Raw genomic sequence first — 23759 nt, 5'->3', positions numbered from 1 at the left:
ACAGCACTGTGCACCCTGGTTTACAAACCTACAGCTGGTCCTGCTGTAGGGTAAATAAGCTTAAACACAAGAACAGAGAGATTTTAAAACATCCCTTCAAATTTTGAACTATTTAAGTGATAAAGTCATCTAATCAGCCCACCAAAAGGAATGTTCTGGAGGTTCTAGAACTAATACATAAGATCAGAAATGCTAATGTAAATCTTTATAGTATAAATGCTAAAGTATGAATGCTATCCTATGTCAATTATCGATAGCCTAGTATGTGAAGTATTTTGTGATCTTCATAGTTGTACAAGTTAAGATAGGCAATCATCACATTAACAGAGAAATACCCTATGTACGCCCTCTGTACAGAAGGAAACAAAATGTGATGAATAATGGGTTTGTAATGTTCAAAGAGTGGTCAGACACAAAAACAAAGTAGGTAAAATAATTTTATCCAAATATTTTTCTTTATTTTTTCTCAAAGGAAAGAAATATCATTTCTACACCCTTGCTTCAAAAAAAGTTGGAAAAGGAGGGAAGGAAGGGAGAGGAGTCCTTGCTCCAGCCATGGCTGAAGTTAAGAAACTGTTTCCTTCCTGCAGCTGTGGATTTGCCATGCCGCAAGACACACTTTGCACTACTGAGAAAAGCATATTGCCCTGCTATGTATGCCCTGCTTTGAGCAAGAAAAACTGTAAAGCTACAGTCTAGCCCAGTCCAGAAATTTGCCTGTTAATATGTGCTCGTGAATGTAGTTGCTAATGAAATCATATGGGAAAAAAAAAATAAAATCAAAAAAGCTATTTTAAAAAGTGGATGGTGAAGCAAGGAAACAACACCAACAAAACCCCTAAGAAGACAAAGCAAGAAGCTGAAGTCAAAAGACAAAATAATTTTACTTCTGGAATACCCACTTTGAAATGTAATGACTTGCTACAAAAGGTAACATCTGGTTATGTGCAAAAGCAGATTAATGTGCATCCCTTGACATCTTCAGAGCAGGTGTAACAAAATTGAGGAGAACCATCAAGGCCAGATTCTTTCTGGCTGATATTCAGTTGTGCCTGAAACTCCAATTAGGTCTGCTTGATAGGTAATAAATTCCTGATGATGTCTGAGAACATAAAATAAAATATTAGTTTTAGTGTAATTATCTCACATTTCAGTTTCTCAGTAGTATTGCAGGAATCTTTACTTGTATATCACCTGCTATTTCCATTTTGACCTGCCATGCATTAACCTTTGGTTCACAAGTGCAGAGGAGCTAGCATTTATTTCTGGGGAAGTAAGGGGAGGGAAGTGCTAGAGGAACACACATTAGTGTATCACTGAGCTATCTTATCTCAAATGTTAATAAAGAACAAGATTTTTTTTCAGAAAAAAAGTCTCAAAATAGTCATAGTTGCAACTTTTGTAAAGACCTGTCTTAAGCACGTGATCATCGTTCATGGTGATCTTCCACCAGCTGCAGTTACTATGATCCACCTTGCAGAAACTAGCCCATGGAGAAGATGACTACTTAGCAAAAACACAGAAATACATCTTTTGATTACACTTGGTAAAATTGTGAGCTAGAAGAGGGAGACAGATCATCTTTCGCCTTTGTTATTTTCAAGCAAAAAAGAAAGAAAAAAATGTCACTTTTCACAGGCTTACAATCACCTGTATAAAGGTTGAAGAGTGCATTGCAGTGTTCCTTTTATCTTTTTAGGAATGAACACTCATGGCAATAACATAACATGAAGTATTGCAAGAAACTATAAAGAAAAGTCAATATTATAATTGAAAGGGAAGAGACTTAGCAGGGAACCAATATCAAAGATGTAAGGTTTTAAATTATTAGTGCTTGAAGCATAGAAGTGATGCTGATCTGCAGACAGGCCTCTAGTTGAACAGTACATTCCTCAGAACGTAATGGAAACAAGAACTGAGTATCTGAGAGAAAACAAACATGCTGAACTAGTACTTTCATTGTATGTCACCTAACCCTCAAACCACTAACAGTTATTGCTTTATTTTTGCCTCATCGTCTGTCACAAGTTCAAAAACCAATGCAGGTATGTTCCTATGGATGGCTGCCAGAAGTTATGCTTTTAGCCATCATTGCTTCCTAAAATTGATCCCAATTCATGAGCTGATCTGAGTGACATGCCAAATCACACATTGTATCATTTCTGTGTCTGCAAAATTACTCCGTAAATGTTGCACATTACAATAAATTGAAATTGCCACTTGAAAAAATAATGCCTATAAAAGCAATATTTGTTAAATTACTTTTTGTGAATATATATGGTATAACTACTGTCTCTTTAGGTCACTAAGTAAAGCCACTTGGGAGAAAAGAATAAACATAAATTTGCTAAAGAGACTGAATTAGACTCATGCTGCTCATAGAAAGGTGTCATAACAAACAGAAGATAGAGCCACATGTATAACTTCAGTTGTTTAATTCCTTCCATTTTCTAGTAATTCTCCAGCAAAGAGTTATAAAAAAAAAAAAAAAAGAATTAAAATAGAAGATTTAAAATAATTTTAAAAAACATGTACGGTTTAATGTTTTCAAGTAAACTTTGAAGTTTTTCCTTGTAGTCATTGGACCTAAGAATTTTTTTTCAGGTGGTCAGAATTCAGCACTGCGTACAGAAGTGTGTAGATAAAATGTCTACTCTACCTGTTCAAAACCTCATTTATCTCTTAAAGGTGGTACTTGTTCTTTTTCAGAGTTACAAGTACTTTAACAAATAATATAATTATGAAGCTCAATGCTACTTGTGAATCATTTTCTATTCAACTTTTAATCTTCTTTAACAGATATTAGAAGCATAAGGAATAAATGCAGAGCTGGCATAACAAGATGACATTGACATTAGCTCCCATCCTGCAATTCATGTGGATTGGCACTAAGGTTTCTTTAATATTAGCAAAGTTACAGAATTATACTTGGAATGAACTTTGTCACAACTGCAAGTTGTTGTTGTTGTTTTTTTTAATGCATGAAAATAATATTCTTCATTAAATCTAACACGGTTTTCCATGTAATAATCTTAAACCAAGAAAATAATAAATATTTTTATTATATGTTTAATAAGTTTTATCTTATTATACTGTACATTATATATAATTGTTTGCCTGTTGGCCAGGCTTTTTTAATTAAAATTTGTTTTGAAGTCGTTTGCCACTCTATGGTAAGAAATATGCCTGATCCAAAGTGTCACAATCAGACGAGATATACTATCAGAATCTATTAAGAATTTGAAACATTATATCTTGAACTATTCAATAGATAATAATGAGCTCACCTAAGGAAGCATAATAATTATTTTTATTACATGGCTCTACAATAAGCTATATAGTATATAGATGCATTATCCCTCTATAAAATCTTACATTTCATAAAGACTGAACATTGCACATTAGATTTTATAGGTCATAGGGATGTGACAAAGGATTTCAAGTATATTTTTGTGTGCACATGAAAACATGCTATTTTTTATATAAAATTATGTGTATTTTTTCATCTGATTCTTGCACAGCATTAGTTTTCCCTACTTAGTTTCTGCTACTCCTGGTTTAAATAGAATATTGAAGACGCAATGAATATATAAGGCAAATTTTATTTTCACACAACAGAAAAGTGATGTATTTGGTTTTAAATTATGTTTGTTAAAAAATAAACTTTTTAAAAAAAAACATTTCATCTGATGCAGCTTAGGGTTAAGTTTTCAAACATGACTTGTAAACAGCTGTCATTGAAAAAGAGTATATAACCTTATTTTTAAGTAAATTGATTTTGAATTGACAATGTTACTAAAACCAGAAATAGGTGAACTCTAGCAGTGGAGAAGATCTTGATAAAAATGGCATTACTGAAATAACATAGAAAGTCAAGAACTGATACTGTAATATCTAAGTACAAATATATATATCAAACATAGCAGTCAGTGCATTCCTTTTCGAAATACTTAATCATATAAAATTTCAGTATATAAAGTATAGTCTGTTGCAGTAAAAAATCTCATTTGAAGAATGCACATACTTATAGAAGTAACTGGCCTGGTCAAGTGAAATACAGAGTTGAGGGAGATCAAGCAGTAACTAATAAGCCTGACAACATTACAGAAGTAGATGCACTAGTTAAAGTATTACCAGGGGACAGAGTCTAGGAAAGTAAATATTTTACACCTTAAAAAAATTATATTTCTATGGTGGTGTGGTTTAAGCCCAGCTGGCAATTAAGCACCTTGCTGCCACTCACTCACTCCTCCCACAATAAAATGGGGAGGACAATCAGAAGAAAAAGGTAAAACCTTATGGGTTGAGATAAGGACAGTTTAATAGGACAGCACAAGGAGAGAAGAAGTAATAATAACAATAATACTAATAAAAGAATGCGAGTGGTCCACAATGCAATTAGCTCACCACCCAGAACCTGATGCTCACCCCGTTCCAGAGCCACGATCCCTTCTCCACCCAGCCAGCTCCCCCAGTTATATAGTGTGCATGATATCATATGGTATCGAATATTCCCTTGGCTAGTTCAGGTCAGCTGTCCTGGCTGGGGCCCCTCACAGCTTCTTGTGAAAATTAACTCTATCCCAGCTGAACCCAGGACATATGGTACAGAAAAGAAGACTAAGGACGTGATTCAAAGAAGAAACTGTATTCAGGCCACTAAGTAATAGCTTATGGGTAATGTAGACAGACAGACAGATCAATCAATCCAGTTGTTGATCGATAATATACAGTTGCAATAATTACCCAAGCAAACAGTTAGAATTTGTCAGAAATTAAAAGGTTATATTTTTTCACAGTGGATATTCACTTTAATATCCCAAAGGGGACAAGCTCCTAAAGGGAAAGGACACTGAAATTTCCTCTTACAAGTATACCCTCTAATTTCCAATTAAGACAGGAAAATATACTACGAAACACCATATTTTGAAGGAGATCTTTCTAAAAGGAGATATTTCCAAAATGTCTTATATAAATTCTGATAAAATGTGTGCTTACAAAGTCTGCGAGGAAAGAAGTAGGGTACAGCCTCATACCTTAAGGCAAATCACTTTTGCTGTGGTTTAGATCAGCCACAATTTCTGTTAAGCATGTGCAAATGACATCCAGGACTATAATTCCCTGCCAGCCAGTCTTTTTGCTGCCTGCAACCACATGACAGCAATCTGTTTCTTACATAAAGAAGTGGTATTTTCTTTATTAAAGTCTTGACAGTTATTATGCTGATGAAAAAGACTTTCTTCCTGAGCTCCACTGACAGACCAGAATAGAAAAGATGACACTACAAATATATATAATTTTATTTTTGCCATCTCTCTTTAATATTTGATATTTAAGAAACTGTAGCTTAAATAGAGGACCTCACATGGCACAGATGTATAGGTTGACCTGTTCATGTACTTAAAAAAGTATACATTTAGTCTGTGTGTGTGGCATGAATAGGAATCAGAGGATGCCAAAAATGTCTCTCCTGCCCCAGGTTCAAAAAGGACCTTCTTTGGGTGTGGGGTTTTTTTCTCATTAATGTTCCTGTAAACCATTTTTTATCATGTTTCTTACAGCTTTTAAAACAGTAGAATATTTCCTTGGAATTTCTTTAGTTGGAAATTTTCACAAGATATTGCAATTCTGACAAAAACATTTGACTTCAGAGCAGGGATTTGTTGAATTTATCCTGATGTGGACTGATATCATGAGGTCACCTCCATATCTTGAATTGTCTGCGTTTCACTCTGATCATGGCCTGAGAAATGTAGATATGCAGGGTGGTTTTGCTAGTTCTGAGATTAGCTCAGAGCTGCTGAAGAGTATCCACACAATGTGTTTGCTAAAACAGATAATAGAGCATTTAATCCAGGTGACCTAATAAATACCTAGTAATTAACAAATTATAAGAAAAGGCAAGTGTGGTGGTCTTATAGCACAGCATGCTTTTTACGAACTGGAAGGATATTTGTTTCTCAAATGTGTATACTGTTCATATAAAGTATTTTTTCCTTGAGATTTATATACACCTGCTATTGTGAGGTTTCAGGTACTGATTACAGATTAATGGAAAAAATTTTCTAAATATTTTATAACTTAAAAATACACAGGATATAATACTTCACAGTTATGCAAAAAAAAAAGAGGGAAAAGCTAGTGTATGAGAAGGGACACTGTAGAGCAGTAAATTAAAAAACACCCTTGTGAAAGTAGCTATACAATAAGAGTATCACTGGCTATATTGCCTAAGTACTAATGTCTAAACATTAAATGAAGTAAATATGGGATCAATGAAAAAGAAATAAATAAAGTAAATATGGGATCAATGAAAAAGAAATTAGCTATTTTACTTTTTTAATTAGTGTTCTTAAAGCCCTTCTCAAAACCATGCAATATTCCGTGTTTTTGCATCATGAAATGTCTTCCCACCATGCATTTGCAGAAGAATGCAGCCATATATTCAGGTGTTAGTTCTACGGTGACACCTTATGGAACTGTTTTGGTCTGTTGAACCTGATATTTGGCAGAAGTGATAACAAGCTTTAAAATGCTTAATGCTACTAGGATTTCTAATATTATTTTGAAAGTAGAAACTATTAAAATGGTATTTGAGCACTTTCTGCTCCATTGATACTTGATGCAAAACTCTCTGTTGTGTTAATTGTAGGATATATTTTTAAAAACACATTGACATAGATCTTAAGTTGCTGAGACAGAAGAAGTAAACCTAGAAACATGAAGAGAGCAAAGTTTCAAATATTCAAATGGGATGTACTAAAATACTTCTGACATTAATTGAACATGTGTCCTGCCACAAATTTTCAGCAATAATAGAAGCTTAATGATTACAAGTTGCCTTCAGTGATAACTAAGCAGAAACTGGGTAAAAGCAAGAAAAAGACAGACTGTCAAAGAATCATAACATTTTTCTGTTTCATATTAAAAAAATACAAACCAGCCCCTCAAACAGATGATAGTAAACTATTCTGGTTGAATTGTTTCTGTCTTGCAACATCCTTTCTTTGAATGCCCAGTCCTACAACTTCTAGACATTGACCACCTCTTCATATCCATTAGAGTTCTTTGCAGGAGACTAAAGGCTCTAAATATATCTTTATTGTTCTGGAGTATTCATCTTCTATTGATAAAAGTGAAGGACAACCTCTATGTAAGTACAAGGCATAACATTTTATCATAAGAGATGTTTTGAAAATGTCCCTAAGATGTAATACAGCACATATTTTTTTTCCAGAATTATGTTGTGTCTCTTTTCAAAAAAACCCACTGATTCAGTACAGAGTTTTTAAGTGGCATTTCTTACCTGTGTCAGGGAACACACTACACCTGAATATGTGTAAATATACGTGAATATATAGATACTGTACATGTATATGTCTATGTGCATGTTCACATATAGTCACATAACCAAAATTACTATTAGTTTGAAGTTCAGCTTTAAAAGTTCTAATTACTTTATACAGTGCATTAGAGGTTTACAGAAGGCAATAACTCTTTCCACTGCTGTACTGAAGTAGGATTACATAGTGGTGGTGGGTTGACCCCGGCCAGCAGTTAAGCACCTACCCAGCTGCTCTCTCACTTCCCCTGTGCAGCGGGATGGATGAAAGTGCAAAAGCGGGGAAAACCCATGAGTCAAGAAAAATACAGTTAAAGTGAAGGAATGAGGAAAGAGGAAACAAACAAACAAGTGAAGCAGTGAAGGCAGTCAGTCACCACCTCCCATAAGCAGACCCATGTCCAGCCACTCTCTGAACAATGGCTACTTTGGAAAGACTACACTCCCAGTTTTTATTGCTAAGCAGGATGTCATACGGAATGGAATATGTCTTTGGCCAATTTGGGTCAGCTGTCCCAGCTATGTCCCATCACAGTCTCTTTGCCTACTCCCAGCCTACTTGCTGGCAGGGAGGGACAGAGTGAGAAACAGAGAAGGCCTTGACACTGTGCAAACACTGGTCAGCCATTGCTAAACCATTAGTGTGTTATCAACACTGTTTTGGTCACAAATCCAAAACACAGCACCATACTGGCTGCTGTGAATAAAGAAAAGCAACTCTATACCAGCCAGACACAGCACAACAGTATGTACTTTTTCTACTTTGAAGTGTAGTCTTTCTAAATAAGATTTACTTTTATGACAAAATAATTTGCAATTATCTCCTTTTTGAATCTTTTCTACTACTATAAGTTGTCAATTTATTTAATAGCTTTCCCTTTGTGAAAATATCAGAAAATTTTTATGAGAAATATGACAAAGTTAAGAAACATTATAAACAGTTTAAATCAATGAAAATTTCTAGCTTAAAACCTTTGAAATTGCAGTTGTACAATATAGAGCTGCTACAGAAGTAGCTTTTCAAGCATGAAAATTGCTCACAGTTTTTTTCAGGTACAGTTAATAGAGATAACCAGTATTTGAGGACATGTCTCAAGATCTCCATTTATTCATGACTGACAGTGAAACACCACAGTCCTAGAATTTCTTAGCAAATAAGAAAAAATCAATGAAAAATGTCATTGCACAAAATTTAAAATCAGATGACAGATTACAGCATTATTTGTTGTGTAATAAAACATAAGTGACCTTAGAATTTACTGCAATAAAATGCTTATTTTCATGTTATAATTTTTTCCTGGGAAAAAAATACACTCCTTATGCGGGTGTATGTGGCCTCATGGGGGGCTTTCTCATCAGCATGTAAATTAGCTTCTTATAGGGAGCAGCACAGGTATACATAAAGCTGGAGCATCTACATCTCCAACACAGGTGTGTACAAGTAGGGGACCACACAAAAGGGGGGGTCTGCTTGTAGTCCACATGTTCTGTGAGAGCACTTATGTGTGTGTCTGTGTGTATGTGCATATCTTGATAAGTATTTCTTGGGATTATAGAAGGGTGTTTAGAAATTTATTAACACTGTATTAACATTTCAGGTGTTATGGCTTGTCTCTTCTATTACTGAAATTGATCCTGAATGTGTAGTTCACTGATTGCCAGTTATTTATGTGCCATTAATAAGTTAATAAACTGCTTCAGTCCTGAATTGGTTTAAAGTAAGTGAAGTGAATAGTTTCTTCTTAAGGAAGAAAAATAGTAAAACACCTTGTTATTTTTGCAGTTTAACCATCAGAGGCCAGAGAAAAATATCTCCCTTTCAGTCAAATACTTACCTTTTTCTCCTTTTAAAGAGAGTCTTTTTTTTACTACATTACTTAACTGAACAGTGTGAGAGGGCACAGATAGCACTGATAGTATTTTTGTTGCTTCTGTAGTTTCAACCTTGTTTTCTAGAGACCCATAAAACCAGCATCAAGAGTTTTGTTTCTGGAAACTACGCTAAAATTACTTTTGTGATCCACTTTATCTATATACTGTCTTATATATGACAGTTACTATGAACAGTAGAGAAATGTCTTCTTAAAGCAATGCTCATGAAAATTGCTAACTCATGCAAAATCCTTTCTATTCATGGGAAGTTTACAAAACAACAACAACAAAAAAAACCACCACAAAAATTACATTATATTTCTGGAGCTTTTACCTGAATTTTGAAAGTAACGTTACTACTGCAGTCATCACTGAGAAAGAGATGCCCACTTAATATTGTAATCCTCCAATTCAGGTTGTGATCCTTTTGTTGTTCTGCACTTATGTACTAACTTAATATACCTGGACACCATTATCCACATGTTACTTACCTCAAAAGGTTGCATCTAGAATGCAATCCAACTTGAAATTATTTTAGTTAAACCACAGATGCTATGTAAATATATTTCAGTGTATCTTTTTGAAATTCAATGGTAAAGTCATTATTAAACAATATCTTAATAAAAAAAAAAAAGAAAACACACCTTACCAATCAAGAAAAACTTAGCATTCTTTGATTTTAAATATGGTATAAAATGTAAACAACAGTAGTTTGTAATTATATGTTCATATTGAACAACAATATGGTTTGGGTGAAATGAAAGAGTTGTAAACATAGATTGCTTTGTCTCTCAGCAATGCCTATTCAGGACTGAATACTCACAACTATTCTTTCAGTTATTCTCAGAGCTTTACATCACTCTGTCAAGGTTTCCCTTTATGCTAGTCTCACAAGAGCATTTGGAAAATTGTAGGATGCATACTTATTTCCAGTGTTTAGAGCTATAAATTGTATACATAGCTGCTGTACCTCTGAAATAAAGAATATTCACTCTCACACATGGAAAATAATTTCAGTTTACTGTGAGGGGGCCATTATAGTGAACCATTTATTCTTGTATTCCTTTCCCTATCTGGATTTCAAAGGCCAATAGTGAATCTACAGTCATTATATACTTTAAAAGTCAATAGCTCAAACATGAAACACCAATCATGTCCTTTTTGTATGCAATTCAATAGCCCCTGTTAGAAAAATACAGAAGGAAAAAATTTGGGGCACTGTGGTTCATTTTTGCTAAGCAGGCTAAATTCTACACTGAAACAGTCTACTGACAGCTAGTATTGCTCTGCAAAGGTTTGACTGATTCACCAACACCGTCATGACCCAGTTCAAACGCTTGTATTCAACAGAAACACATAGGAGAAAGTACATTCCTTACAACACAGGACTGGCGGTCATTTAAATTAACAACTCAAAGAAATAAAAGAACACCTCTTAGAAGAAAGGTGGTTGGCAATTGGTATTGTATTATACATGATAGAAATCTAGTTTTATTTGAAACTTTCTTATTTGATGGAATTGCCTGCATTCTGTTAGGGTGTCAGGATGTGTGCTTTGTCTCTGTTGAATGATCTCTCACTGGTGGCAGGAAAAGCACCCCAACTTTCTCCTGGTCACAGAATAAAGTTAGCCATATAAATGATCAGATCAGCAATACATTTATCTTCCTGCTCAAAGCTGCTAAGATCAGAAGCAGAACTGCTTGAGAGGAAGCAATGAGCAGCCTCAATTACATGGTTTGTGCTACCTTACGTATTCCCTGCCCTCCATTCTAAATAAACAGCTAACCCTCTCTTTGTCCGCTGGCCTTTGTTTTACTGATTTTATACCCAGCATTAGTCACAAACTCCTGGTAAGCCAGCGTTCCACCTTGCTCTATTTTTTCCACATCCTTCTCTGAAGGATTCCAATCTACCATCTGTAAAGTCTGATATTTTCTCCTGGTTTTGTCTTATTAGTTTAGTCCCAGGTCAGGTTTGGCCAGCCAATTTTCCCCTTCTATGATCTATGAGTTTCTCATGTTATTATCCTCAAAGTCATGTACAAGCATTCTTACCATATTAAAGTCTAAAAATAAGTGTTTACTTGCATATCAAAAGAATGGAAGAAAGCTAGTAGAAACACGAGACAGGTCTATGGTGCACTTCCCTTGCATCTTGCTTGTTCTTATTAGCCTCCTGTTTTACTCCTATTTCCACTCAGCTTCAGTGATGACACTCCTACTAAAGATTAGTTCTACAATAGCTTTAATTTTGTTGTCCCTTTAATGTCAACATATTTCCCCTCAGACCTTTTCTGTTCTGGTGCTCCAAAACATCCATTCAGAGCCAGCTAACTAAGTTCAGAAGTATCCATAACTGATTTAAGCCATGAGCAGCAACAAACACTCATGCTTTAAGGATTCCTCTGTCACTAGTGCCATACTACATATTGACTCGTTCCTTACATCTGCCACTGCTTCTCCTCATCCTCCTTCCACACATAAATTCCAGGTCTCTGAGCCTTTGAGGAACTGCTTCTCCCAGCAGCCCTCACAAGGCTACATGGTTGTTCAGAATAGACTTTTTTCTTAACTGGTGAGTTACTTTTAAAACTTCTTGACAGCCTGGAGTCATCAAGTGCTGTTCCTGGTGTCCTCTCCCTCTTTACCCTTCCTCATTTCTTATGCTTATTATTGCATATTATATATGCAACATCTTTGAAATAGGAGGTCAAATTATGTAAGGCTGAGGGCTCATTTTCTAAATGGGAATTCTCAGAGGTAGTTTGAGATTTTGTACTTCTTCATTTTGGTGTCCAAACTGTGGTACTTCAAAGTATAGAGAGAATCTTAATTTCATAGTCTCAGAAATTCAAGTCTGTTAAGATGTCTCAACTTGAAAGACAAAATCTGCAGTGGCTTTTTAAAAATTTAAATTCTTGAAACACATCAGAGACACAGTTCTAGATGGGCCTTAGGATGTTATTATAACCAATTGGTCATGATAGTAACTACAATTATAGTTACTAGGAGTTATGTTTTAAATTTTTGAGCAACATCAAGTCATGTTTTTTCATACCATGAAAAGCTATCTATGCTCTCAGTAACTTTTTTTCTCTTTTATCTTTCATATTAACTGAACTGTGGAATATGATGTGGTCAAGGTCAAGATCTAGTATCATAACTGATTTGTGAGGAAAATTTGTAAAGAAAAAGGAAAAAAAACCCACAAAGCTTCATCAGTTTTCAGCTCTTCCTGATTTATTACTCATTTACTGAAGAAAAATATGTTATGACTTGCAACAATAATAAAATTAAGAAAAACAGGCTTATCACTAATGGTGGTATAACATTCTCTGGATATGCCATTACCTCTCTGCTTTAAAACACTGACCAAGAAATTTATTTGGCAATTCTCTAGAAGGCACTGCATAAATCATCTAATCCATAAAGCAATCAGCTACTATCAAAATACATGATCTTTTCTTAAGTTCTTACCACTATGCCCCAAGTCAAACATTTGAACCTCCTTTTCTTTTTAGATTTTCTTTCTTGAAAATAGACATAGTTTTTGGAGAAAGGAAGGGAGAAAAGAAAGGCTTTCTATTATTTATTAAAATATAGGAAAACAATGTATTTTTAAAACTGAATTCTAAGGGCTTTAAAGAATTAACTCAGAAGATATTTTCCAGTGGTAAACATTTGTATACAATGGTCCACAAAGTAATTTTTCTTACTTAAAAAAAAGGCTTCAGCTTTTTTTTTTTAGATAACTTGATGTGAATACAGAAGTGATTCACTTACCACAGTACAGCTGGTTGAAGATTAATGTGTTGTTTCTTTGGGTTCAAGCTTTCCACTTGTTTCAGCTACACATTAGTGGTGCAATTAATTTTACAACACTAGGGTTTTGTCGTCCAGCACTTCCTATGGAATTCTGCTATGATAAGTATTCTTTAATTAAACCTTTAAAATGTCACCAACGTTGCATACTACAGCTCAAATACAAAAATACCTCTGAGGTCCACAATAGCTTTAATATTCAGTGGGGGAAGTATTAGGACACAGAGATAGCCTCTAGGCTGAAGATTTCTAAGTCTGTTTGGCTTGAAAATGCTGCAAATATTTAATGAAAGAGCTTTTTACAATTGACTGTGAAAGATTTGGCATGTAAGGATTATCAAGGTGAAACAAAGTAATGGTCTATTAAGTGCAGAATATCATCTTTCATATTCCCAGTGTTGGAAACTGTCAGATACTTCAGATTTCAACTGAAAGTCCAAGCATAGGACTATTCCTGTAAACACTGTGGTATTCTTTGGAGGTGGGAGCAGAAATTGAATCCCCATCTGACTATGCTGTGAAGTGCAGGCTGCATATACTCTTTTTATATATATGAATTTTAAATTTTTTCATTTTTTTAAAATAAATCAAGGTTTATGACATTAACCTGGATGTTATAATCATTTTTTCTTTCTTCCAGACAAGGGACAAAGAGAATTTTCTTACCTCTTCTTCTCTGGCCAGCAGGTCAAGGGAGGTGATTCTTACCCTCTACTCTGCTCTCATGAGACCCCAGCTACAGTACTGCATCCAGCTCAGGGGACCCCAGCACAAGAAAGACATGGACCTGTTCAAGTGGGTCCAGAGGAGGGCCACAAAAATTATCAGAGGGCTGGTACAGCTCTCTTATGGGAAAAGCTGAGAGAGTTGAGGTTGTTTAGCCTGGAGAAGTCTCCGGGGACACCTTATTGCAGCCTTCCAGTACCTAAAGGGGCTCTACAGAAAAGATGGAGAAAGACTTTTTACCAAGGCCTGTAGTGACAGGACAAGGAACAACAGTTTTAAACTAAAAGAGTGTAGGTTTAGACTGGATGTAAGGAAGAAATTTTTTACAAGTATTATGGTGAGAAATTGGAACAAGTTGCCCAGAGAAGTTGTAGATGCCCCACCCTTGGAGGTGTTCAAGATCAAGTTGGATGGGGCTTTGAGCAACCTAGTGGAAAGTATGCCTGCTCATGGCAGGGAGGTTGGACCAGATGATCTTTGAAGGTCTCTTCCAATCCAAACCATTCTATAATTCTGTGATTCTTTTTCTATTTAAATATTTGATTACAATGTTTAACATATTGAGTACCACCTTATTAAATTATCTATTTTTATATTTTATATTTAAAATAATTGATCCTAGCAATGTTTTTCTTTGGATAGAATAGCATCAGCCCAGTACATAACTGAATGCATTCTTGTTCTAAGAACCCCCTACTTACATGTTTGGTTACATCTTAAAGGTGGGATATACTGACTACCAGAGATAAAAATTCTGTACAACGTATTCCAGTTTGCACTCAAAACAAGCTTGTTGCATGTCTTGTATGATGGGAGAGCTGTCTTTCCTAGGTCACTTCTATGAAATATGTTTACCACTAACTAACCTGGTATAAGTTGACACACATTATATATGAGGTATAGAAGTGTTGTTCTTCCCATGTAGAAGAGAATCTACATTAATCCACATTAGTCACCTCATAAAAACAAATATATTGGTATTCATAGTTCATCTCCTTTGTCTCTCAACAGAACTTTCAGCACAGGCTCTCTCTCACATTCATTGTCTGGGGAGTCAGGATAAGAAACTCGTATCTTGGAATTCAATGGCATCAAGGAGTTGGGATATAAATACTACTAGACTGCTGAAACGTTGCTACAAATATGATAAAGATAGAGAAAAGGTAGACCTAGTGCACAAAACATTATCCTAGGCTGGAGCTGTCTTAATATGATCTACAAGCTTTTAGTATTAGGCTGCTATTTGTATTAGTTCTATGGCAGTTGGATGTATTTCTCAAACAAAACATTTGCTAAACGTCTAGATTTCCAAATCTATTGTTTCTGTACATACTTGAAAAAGAAGAGTCTAAAATAAGAAAACAGGTAAGAACTACGAAATCTTTGGATAGGAGACTTCTATCCACACAGCTGTTTTCTAATCTTTCCTCATCCTCACTCTATGCTCCACATATCTATTCTGTTCTCAGTCACAAAATACGCAAGCTTCAAAAAAATCTTCTTTGAAGCAAGCCTTTGAGATAACTAGAATAACTAACTTTGAGATGGTTATTTGGTCACTGAAGAGAGTAAAGTGGTCACATTCTTTTTCTTATGCCTTCTTTTTCTTTAGTCTGTTAATATTTCAAAGCTTGAAATACTGTTCTTTTTGTAACTTATTGAGTGAAACATTCATGGCTTTCATCTGAATGATATCATTAGTCATATAAGAAAAAAGTGACTAAGACAAAAAGACGGAGAGTTTCATGGGGAATAAAAAGTCATTATATCCTAGTCACAAACTTTTCTAACCCAAAAGAGTACCTACAGTACGCTACAGAAATGCTTATGAAGTGCTCAGCCCAATCAAATCTAATCATAGTTGTCCTTTGAATTCTTTATTTCTAGCTTCTGTTGCATGCATATTTAATCAGACTCCTCACTTTTGTATATGCAAAGGAAATTTTAAATAAAATATGCTCTATAGAAAGGAAAAGGACCCATTAGCTCACTTCTAAAGCAGATGATTAAAAATTCAGAAAACACCTTGTCTGAAATGGAGTTAATCATAATAATATCCTGTCAAAAAGTTTCACTACCACCACCTTGTGTCACAGAAGTGACACAAAACAACTTTTTGCACCAGCTATCTAGATATTTAACTAATAAGAGCAGTTTTATCACAGACTTACTAAATATTTTAGTCAGTTTTAATGCATACTAATTATCCTCTGCAGTTTACTCATTATCATTTGTATCTGGCTTAAAAAGGGAAATGAAAGATAATACAGAAGGTGTAAACTTGACTTTTAGAATCAAGGTGATTTTAAAAGAACTATCTGCCTTCATCACCAGATTGGAGACCAGAGTCCTCACTAAATCCTCACATATGTATCCTTGGGAAGTCTTTCTCCATGGTGTTTAAATTAAGTAAAAATGTATCCTGGTTTTGGCTGGGATAGAGTTGATTGAATTTCTAGTAGCTGGTACAGTGCTATGTTTTTGAGTTAGGTATGAGAAGAATGTTGATAACACACTGATATTTTCAATAGTTGCTAAGTAATGTTTAGTCTAAAGTCAAGGATTTTTCAGCTTCTGATGCCCAGCCAGCAAGAAGGCTAGAGGGGCAAAAGAAGTTGGGAGGCAACGCAGCCAAGGCAGCTGACCCAAACTGGCCAAAGGGATATTCCATACTGTGAGATGTCACATCTAGTATATAAACTGGGGGGAGTGGGGGTGGGGAGATCACCACTCGGGAACTAACTGGGCATCTGTTGGCAGGTGGTGAGCAATTGAACTGTGTATCACTTGTAAATGTCAATCCTTTTAGTATTACTATTGTCATTTTATTAGTGTTATCATTATCATTATTACTTTCTTCTTTTCTGTTCTATTAAACTGTTATCTCAACCCACAAGTTATACTTTTTTTTTTTCCCCTGATTCTCTCCCCCATCCCACTGGGTGGGGCACAAGTGACTGAACGGCTGTGTGGTGCTTGGTTGCTGGCTGGGGTTAAACCACGACAAAATGGAAGCCAAATAACAGTCCTTATCTTTCCCAGAAACTTGAATAAACTGCAGGGAATAATTTGGAGTATTGTCCATCAGTTTCTCCTGTCTCGATTTTCCTCTGCCTTCAGCAGTTTAGAAATTTAACTTCGAGGGGATAGAGCCATACCTAACACTTTTCCAACCATGCTGTCACAAATGTAAGGGCAAATATCCATGAAGACTCATGCTGCGCACCAGTGAGTACTACCTACATTTAAAAATGAGGAAGGTGGTTAAGTCCTGGTTGTAGAGAGGAAAAAGTATAGATATATCTCAGTTTCATAGATGGATTGAGGCACCCTTCATGACCTTCACCCTTCTAGATTTGGAAACAACATGTTAATTTCTTGCAGCTGACAAATCATATGGCTATAAAAAAAGGAATGGGACAAAGGCATGAGTTACTTCAGATAAAACAGCCTTTTTAGTAAAGATTTATTGACATTGAACCAATTTGCAGTAATATTGATAGTTTTTATGAATGAACTATTAATTCACTAGGAATTCTAAACCACACCAGTTGTCTGCATTTTGGGTGCCTGGCTTGCTTACATTGATTAATAATTAAACTGCAAGATTTAGAATCATAGAATCATTTAGGTTGGAAAAGACTGTTAAGATCATTGAGTCCAACTGTTAACCCAGCACTGCCAAGTCCACCACTAAACCATGTCCCTAAGTGCTACATCTACACGTCTTTTAAATACCTCCAGGGATGGTGACTCAACCGCTTCCCTGGGCAGCCTATTCCAATGCTTGACAAACCTTTCAGTGAAGAATTTTTTCCTAATATTCAATCTAACGTCCCCTCGTGCAACTTGAGGCCATTTCGTCTCGTCCTATTGATTGTTACTTGGCAGAAGAGACCAACACCCATCTCACTACAACCTCCTTTCAGGTAGTTGTGGAGAGCAATAAGGTCTCCCCTCAGACTCCTTTTCTCCAGACTAAACAGCCCCAGTTCCCTCAGAAGTCATAAAAATGGTTCTCTAGACCCTTCACCAGTTTCATTGCCCTTCTCTGGACATGCTCCAGCACCTCCATGTCTTTCCTGTAGTGAGGGGCCCAAAACTGAACACAGTACTCGAGGTGCGGCCTCACCAAGTGCCAAATACAGGGGAACAACCACCTCCCTGCTCCTGCTGGCCACACTATTTCTGATACAGACCAGGATGCCGTTGGCCTTCTTGGCCACCTGGGCACACTGTTGACTCATATGCAGCCGGCTGTCGACCAAGACCCCCAGGTCCTTTTCCTCCAGGGAGCTTTCCAGCCACTCTTACCCAGTCTTAGTTCCGATTAATCTTAGTTAAGTTTGCAGAGAATGATATACAAAATGTAGTTCAGCATTTGAAAGATTAATCTACTTTATTTAAACATCTGAGTCATTGCCACAATTTACAATTTATTGGACTAAACTTTTTAGTATATTTTTACAACTTTTGAAGGTTGTGGTGTTCTTTTTCTGTTTCTTTGGTTTTTTTTCAATGGGGAGGATTGGCATATTAGGCATCCTCAAATTCCTCTTGAAGGTAAACTCCTGAGGGTGGCTTGAAGGTGACTATTTTCACAATGGCAATTTTTTTTTTCTAAGGTTTAACTCATTGTCTATTAGTATTTGATATTTAGGAAGAAATTCTTTTCTTTTAGGCAAGAAATGTAACTCAGAGCCATCATGTATTGTGACTGGCATCTATTCTGGACCTGCCCATCTATTATTACATTTTAGCTCTCTACTGAAGAACTCCTTTTCTGCTTAGCCCAGGTTGTTGTGACCCATGTATTTATTTCTTAAGATGAAAAGTGTTTATTAACTGGAATGGTTCTTATATAAGAGAAAAAACTCTCATAAATTTTACACTGAATCTTGACAGACATTGAATACAATTATTATTACATTAAATTTATTTTAATTTTCTTAATAAACTCCATTGCTATTTAAGGAATGAGCTAGACACTTGAGAAATGTGTTCCTCTACATCAAACAGTCCATATAGTTCGTGGACCTTTTGTATTTTACAGGGGGAGACACTACTAACCACTCTGCTAACATCAAGTTTTCAGAGCAGAAGTCTAGGATTCTTTCAAAAGCAGGAATATACAGGCTATCAGTAGCTTGTATAATGATTTTTAGTAAAAAATTTTAACTTCTCTCAGTTTTTCCTTTTGTAATAGTGGAGTGACATACACACACAAAAGAAACAGACAAACTAAATATTGTATCAAAATGTATGTACCTGAAATTTTTTTTTTGTTCAGAGTAAATCATATTGTACTTTTCTATTTCCTTTTACAGCCCTAAGAGGTACATAATTTGAAAGATAACATGCAGGGTGTGTTTGTTTATGTCCTATAAAGAGAAATGAAAGGAAGTGATTTGGCATCCCCATTTTTTTTTGTTTTTTTCTTCTTTTGCTTTGGCAGCAATGAGATCCAAATATTTCTTCTTTTCAGTGCATTACTTGGAAAGTGGAAAATACATAAAGGTATTTCAGCACTTCTTTTTTTTCTTTTTTTTTTTCTGTTAACATATGATATTATAATCGCTGCAAACATTGATTCCACTAGTTTAATCCTAGCTGTGTAGCATTGTAATCAATTAAAATTTTTCTATGCAGCATCACACAACCATTTTGGACTACATTTTTTTCTTTTATTTGATCAATTAAAGAACCTTGTAAACCTGAAGATAACCCAATGAAGAACAAAGCCTCAGCAATAATGAAAATAGGACTGCCTTAGACTAGCAGATTCAGCATTTGTGGGAACAGTACTTGTCAAACCATCATCACAAGACCAAGACAGCAATTTCTGTAGGAAATTATTTGCTGTGTTAGGTATATTGTATCTCCTCTTCTCTTTCAGTTAAGCAGTGTGCCCTTTTTGAGAAATCCAAATTAATGTAAAATAAAATAGAATATATATTTTTTCATATAGACCGTCTGTTTAATATTTATTATAGACTGCTTAATTCAACACCCAAGGAAATCATTCACAGTAACTGTTAATGTCAGTGACAAACAGAATTAAGACTTATGATCTAATGTCTACAGACTCAGTGGAAAAATGGAGGTAAAAAAGTAATTTCAATAATTTTAGTAAATATGGAACTAGAGGCCAAAAGATCTTATCATCTGATCCTGTTCCCATCTTAGTTATGTATTTCAGCTTCTATACCATCTATACACCTACTCCTTATTCTTAACTATGTGACTTTAACTGATTTTATCTGGCATACTTGCAAGCTTGTTATTAATCCTATGCTATTTTCCTTTCAAGCTGTGACAATAATTTGGGTTTTATTTTCATAAATACTGAAACCAACACTACCCTTTTCCCATCCCTTAATTTTTACTCTACTCAAATATTACTATTTTATAAAAGACTATTATTTAGTTAATGGTCACAAGATTATGAATACAGTATTAGTGTAACTGTTATCTACAATTTCTAATTCTTTTCAAATTTAAGAATTCATTTTTACCTTAAAAATACTACTACGCTTGCATAAATAGCCAGCTTCCATAGCTTCCTCAATTTTTCTGTGCCATTTTTTAACCAGATATTAACTGTTTGATTGTGCAGTCGTTGCCTCAGAGCTTATCATGCCACAGACATTAGAATCTTTTAAGAGCAGTGTAGGCAAACAACTGTCACCATGACAAAGCCATAGCTGATTCCACATTGTAGAAGAGAGAATGAACACCTCTTGACACAGCCCATCATTATAATATGTGGTATAATGGCACCTTTATTCTAGACTTAGAGAGGCATCTGGTATTTCCATCATGGAGTACTGAAATAAAACTGAAAAAAACACTTTATTGCTGAAAACTGTAATCAGGTGTTGGTAAAAAGATCATATTACCAGTTTCTGATCATTGTGTTAGTTTTTCTTTTGTTTAGTGGGTGCTTTTATCATGTTTTATACACGCATGTATAAGTGAATGTAAAAATAAATTGACACACATGTACTAAATTTCTAATCTTTATTTAGTTACAGAAAAGGAATCCATAAATAGATACATTGATCTGCTTTTATGAGTATTTGTCTGATGTTACTGAAAGGAAAGAACAAGCATACAAGTTCTCAATGCACAGGAACCCTGAAAAAAACCCTCAATATGTAAAATAATTACCAAATCTTAGAGATTATAGAAATGTAAGTTTGCTTGAGCCTTTATCTTCTGTAAACAAAGATTATAGGAACTGGATTTTGTAAGTTATCAGTAGTATTTCATCTTACTAAGCAAATCAATTAAAACAGATTGCTACAGTAATAGCATATGTCAACAAAATGAAACAGCAGAATTGTAAGTAAAACTGCAGCAGCCATAACTGAGTACTGGAAACATTTTAAATTACTTTTTTAAAACCTTAATTTATGTGATTAAAGTCTCAATGGGTATAATGATGGCCTAACTCCATCTCAGGTCCTATGTGCTGGTAAATTTCTAATAAACAATATTTATGTGAGTACAGGTATATATTCTATAATGAATCACCAGAAAGGTGGTTGATTTTCAATATTGTTTTTCTGGTGATTCACTAAGAAGTCTGGCAATGTGTTTTGAAAGGTCACAAAGTGTGTCCAATCTGTTTCTTTCAGGTACAAATAGTAAGAATATGCATTTAGATTATGATAAGATTATGTTTTTACAGGAATATTTACATCCTTTCAAAAACTTATTTGCATGTTATTATTGTAGCATAAGATCCTAAACTGTATTTAAAAAGTCAATTATTACATGTAAGATTAAACTGTTATGAGCAAATAAACAATAAGAATTATTCTTGTGCCTTTCAGTCATGATAAAAATCACACATTTCAAAGTCTTTCACATCATTTTGTTAGATAAATGTATGTGTAAGTCATACAACAGAAAAAACTCTGTTTTCTATGTATATATGCAAATAAAAAGGTACTACATGTAATTTATAAACAAAATTTGCTATTAAATAATAAAGGATAATTTGATAGACAGCTCTACTAGAGCCCAAAATACAAACACTTCAAAAAAAAATGAATTATTCTCTTCATTTTGTTCTACATAAGAAAAAGAAAAAATCCTATTTCACAACTGGAGCAACTCTAACACTATCTTAATTTCCTTTTCAGAAAAAATATTTTCTATTAGATTGTATGTCCTCTGTACTATATGAAGCTATTTATTTTAAAGGCTGACCTAAAATTTCACTCTAAAGCCTTGTTTTGAGGAAAAAAACTATGAAAAACATGCTATTTAGGTCAAAGTTTTATGTCAGAATTCTGCCTCAGGCTAAATCTTCCTAGAATACTTTTACCAAAAATGGTGAGCTGCTTCTAGGAAATGGTTAGAGAATTTAATATATTGTGTTACACTTAAAATCCTGTTATTGGCAAAAATGGAACACATCTCACATGTGGAGTCAAGAATTATTTATTGTAAGCCTAACTAAATTCTAATCAAAATACAACAAAAAGTTATCTTCAATCCAATTACAATAATCTGGATACTTGTAGTCTAAATTACTACATAAAAACATTGCTGACAGTAGTACCCTTTAACGTGTCATACAAGATGTCATGACCTGGGCTGGACAGACCAGGGAGTTGTGTTGAGTTCGGAATTCCATCTGGCTAAATTAAGGTGAAACAACACCAAACAATCACTTAAACATTTTATTCATGGCAGAAGCAAACTGCACTCTGGAGGTGTTAACAGCAGGTGGCGAGGTTTCTCTCAACAGGAATTGGCATGAAACTACCTCAGTAAACTGTGTAACCCATGGTAACTATGTACATCAGTTCAGGGAATAAGGAGATCCCTCCCATTGAGTCACGAGGTTCAGAGCAGACCCCCTTGCTTTCCAGACTCCTTCTCAGAGAGGAGCCCAGGGGCAGCTGGATCCACTCCTAGTCCCAGACTTGGTCAATGGTTCTATGTCTAAAGGGATGAGGTGTAGGCATTATGGAAAAGGAGAGAGAAAGAGAAAGTGAGACAGAGAGAGAAAAAAAAAAAGATTTCACTGGTCTTGGGTCCAGCGTTGGTCCGGTCAGCCCAGGGGTCCAGTTCCAGAGGGCGTGTGCACATGGGGCTTTAGTTTGTGCCCTTTTTTGATCTCCTTGCCCCTCCTTTGGGCAGGCACTAAAACTCATTGGGCTAATTAGATGTCATGCACAGTTTGTGCTTTCAGAACTTTCAAGAAATGCATTGGTGGGCTTGGGGGTCATTTGGGGAGTAACTTCTCCCTGCCTGCAGACATGACCGTTGTTTGATCTTTGGGAATACCTGGTGTGGTGCCCCGCTCAGCATATCAGAACAGGGAACTGAGCACCCCCTGGCATGGCCTCCCTGTCCTGTTGCTCATGTCCTGTGCTGATCTGTGCTTCTTTTCACCTGTGCTTCATTGTTATGCAGGGTTTGTTGTTAGGCAGAACTTGCCCCGTCACAATGTTTGAGACGTTAACTCTTTCAGTCTCTCACAGAAAACTTACTAATATCTACACCTTTTCTCTGAAGTTATACTCCCCCTTCCAGCTGCCCTGAAGCCAACAGAAGTGGGACAGGGCAGCGGGACCTGGCAAGTTGGCAGCAGCCTCAGGGCTCTGCATGAGGAGGTAGGTCAGTGTCCACAGAGGGACAACCTACCTTCCTCCAGAGTCTGTAGGTCCCCATGTAGGGTTGTTTCTATATGCGTTCTCACCAGAGTCTGCTTCGTGCTCACTGGCTTCCCAGCTCAAGTTTGAAGGCTGTTCAAGAGCCAGCCTTAACAGACAGAAGGAGCAGTGGTTTGCTGTGCTATGACTCCCTTGGCTGGTCACTCTTGATCACAGGAGGCATTCACAGAGCTTCACCTCAAGTGACTGAGACTGTGGTCACTTGGCCATCAGTCCATTGTTGAGACAAGTTAAAACCAGCTCATGCCAATGCAAGCCCAGACCTGCTCCAAGATACTGCACTGTCAGATCTGTTCAAAGCCT

Source organism: Haliaeetus albicilla, chromosome 1 (genome assembly GCF_947461875.1).
Source record: "Haliaeetus albicilla chromosome 1, bHalAlb1.1, whole genome shotgun sequence".
Taxonomy (NCBI): Eukaryota; Metazoa; Chordata; class Aves; order Accipitriformes; family Accipitridae; genus Haliaeetus; species Haliaeetus albicilla.
Note: the sequence above shows the minus strand (reverse complement) of the source record.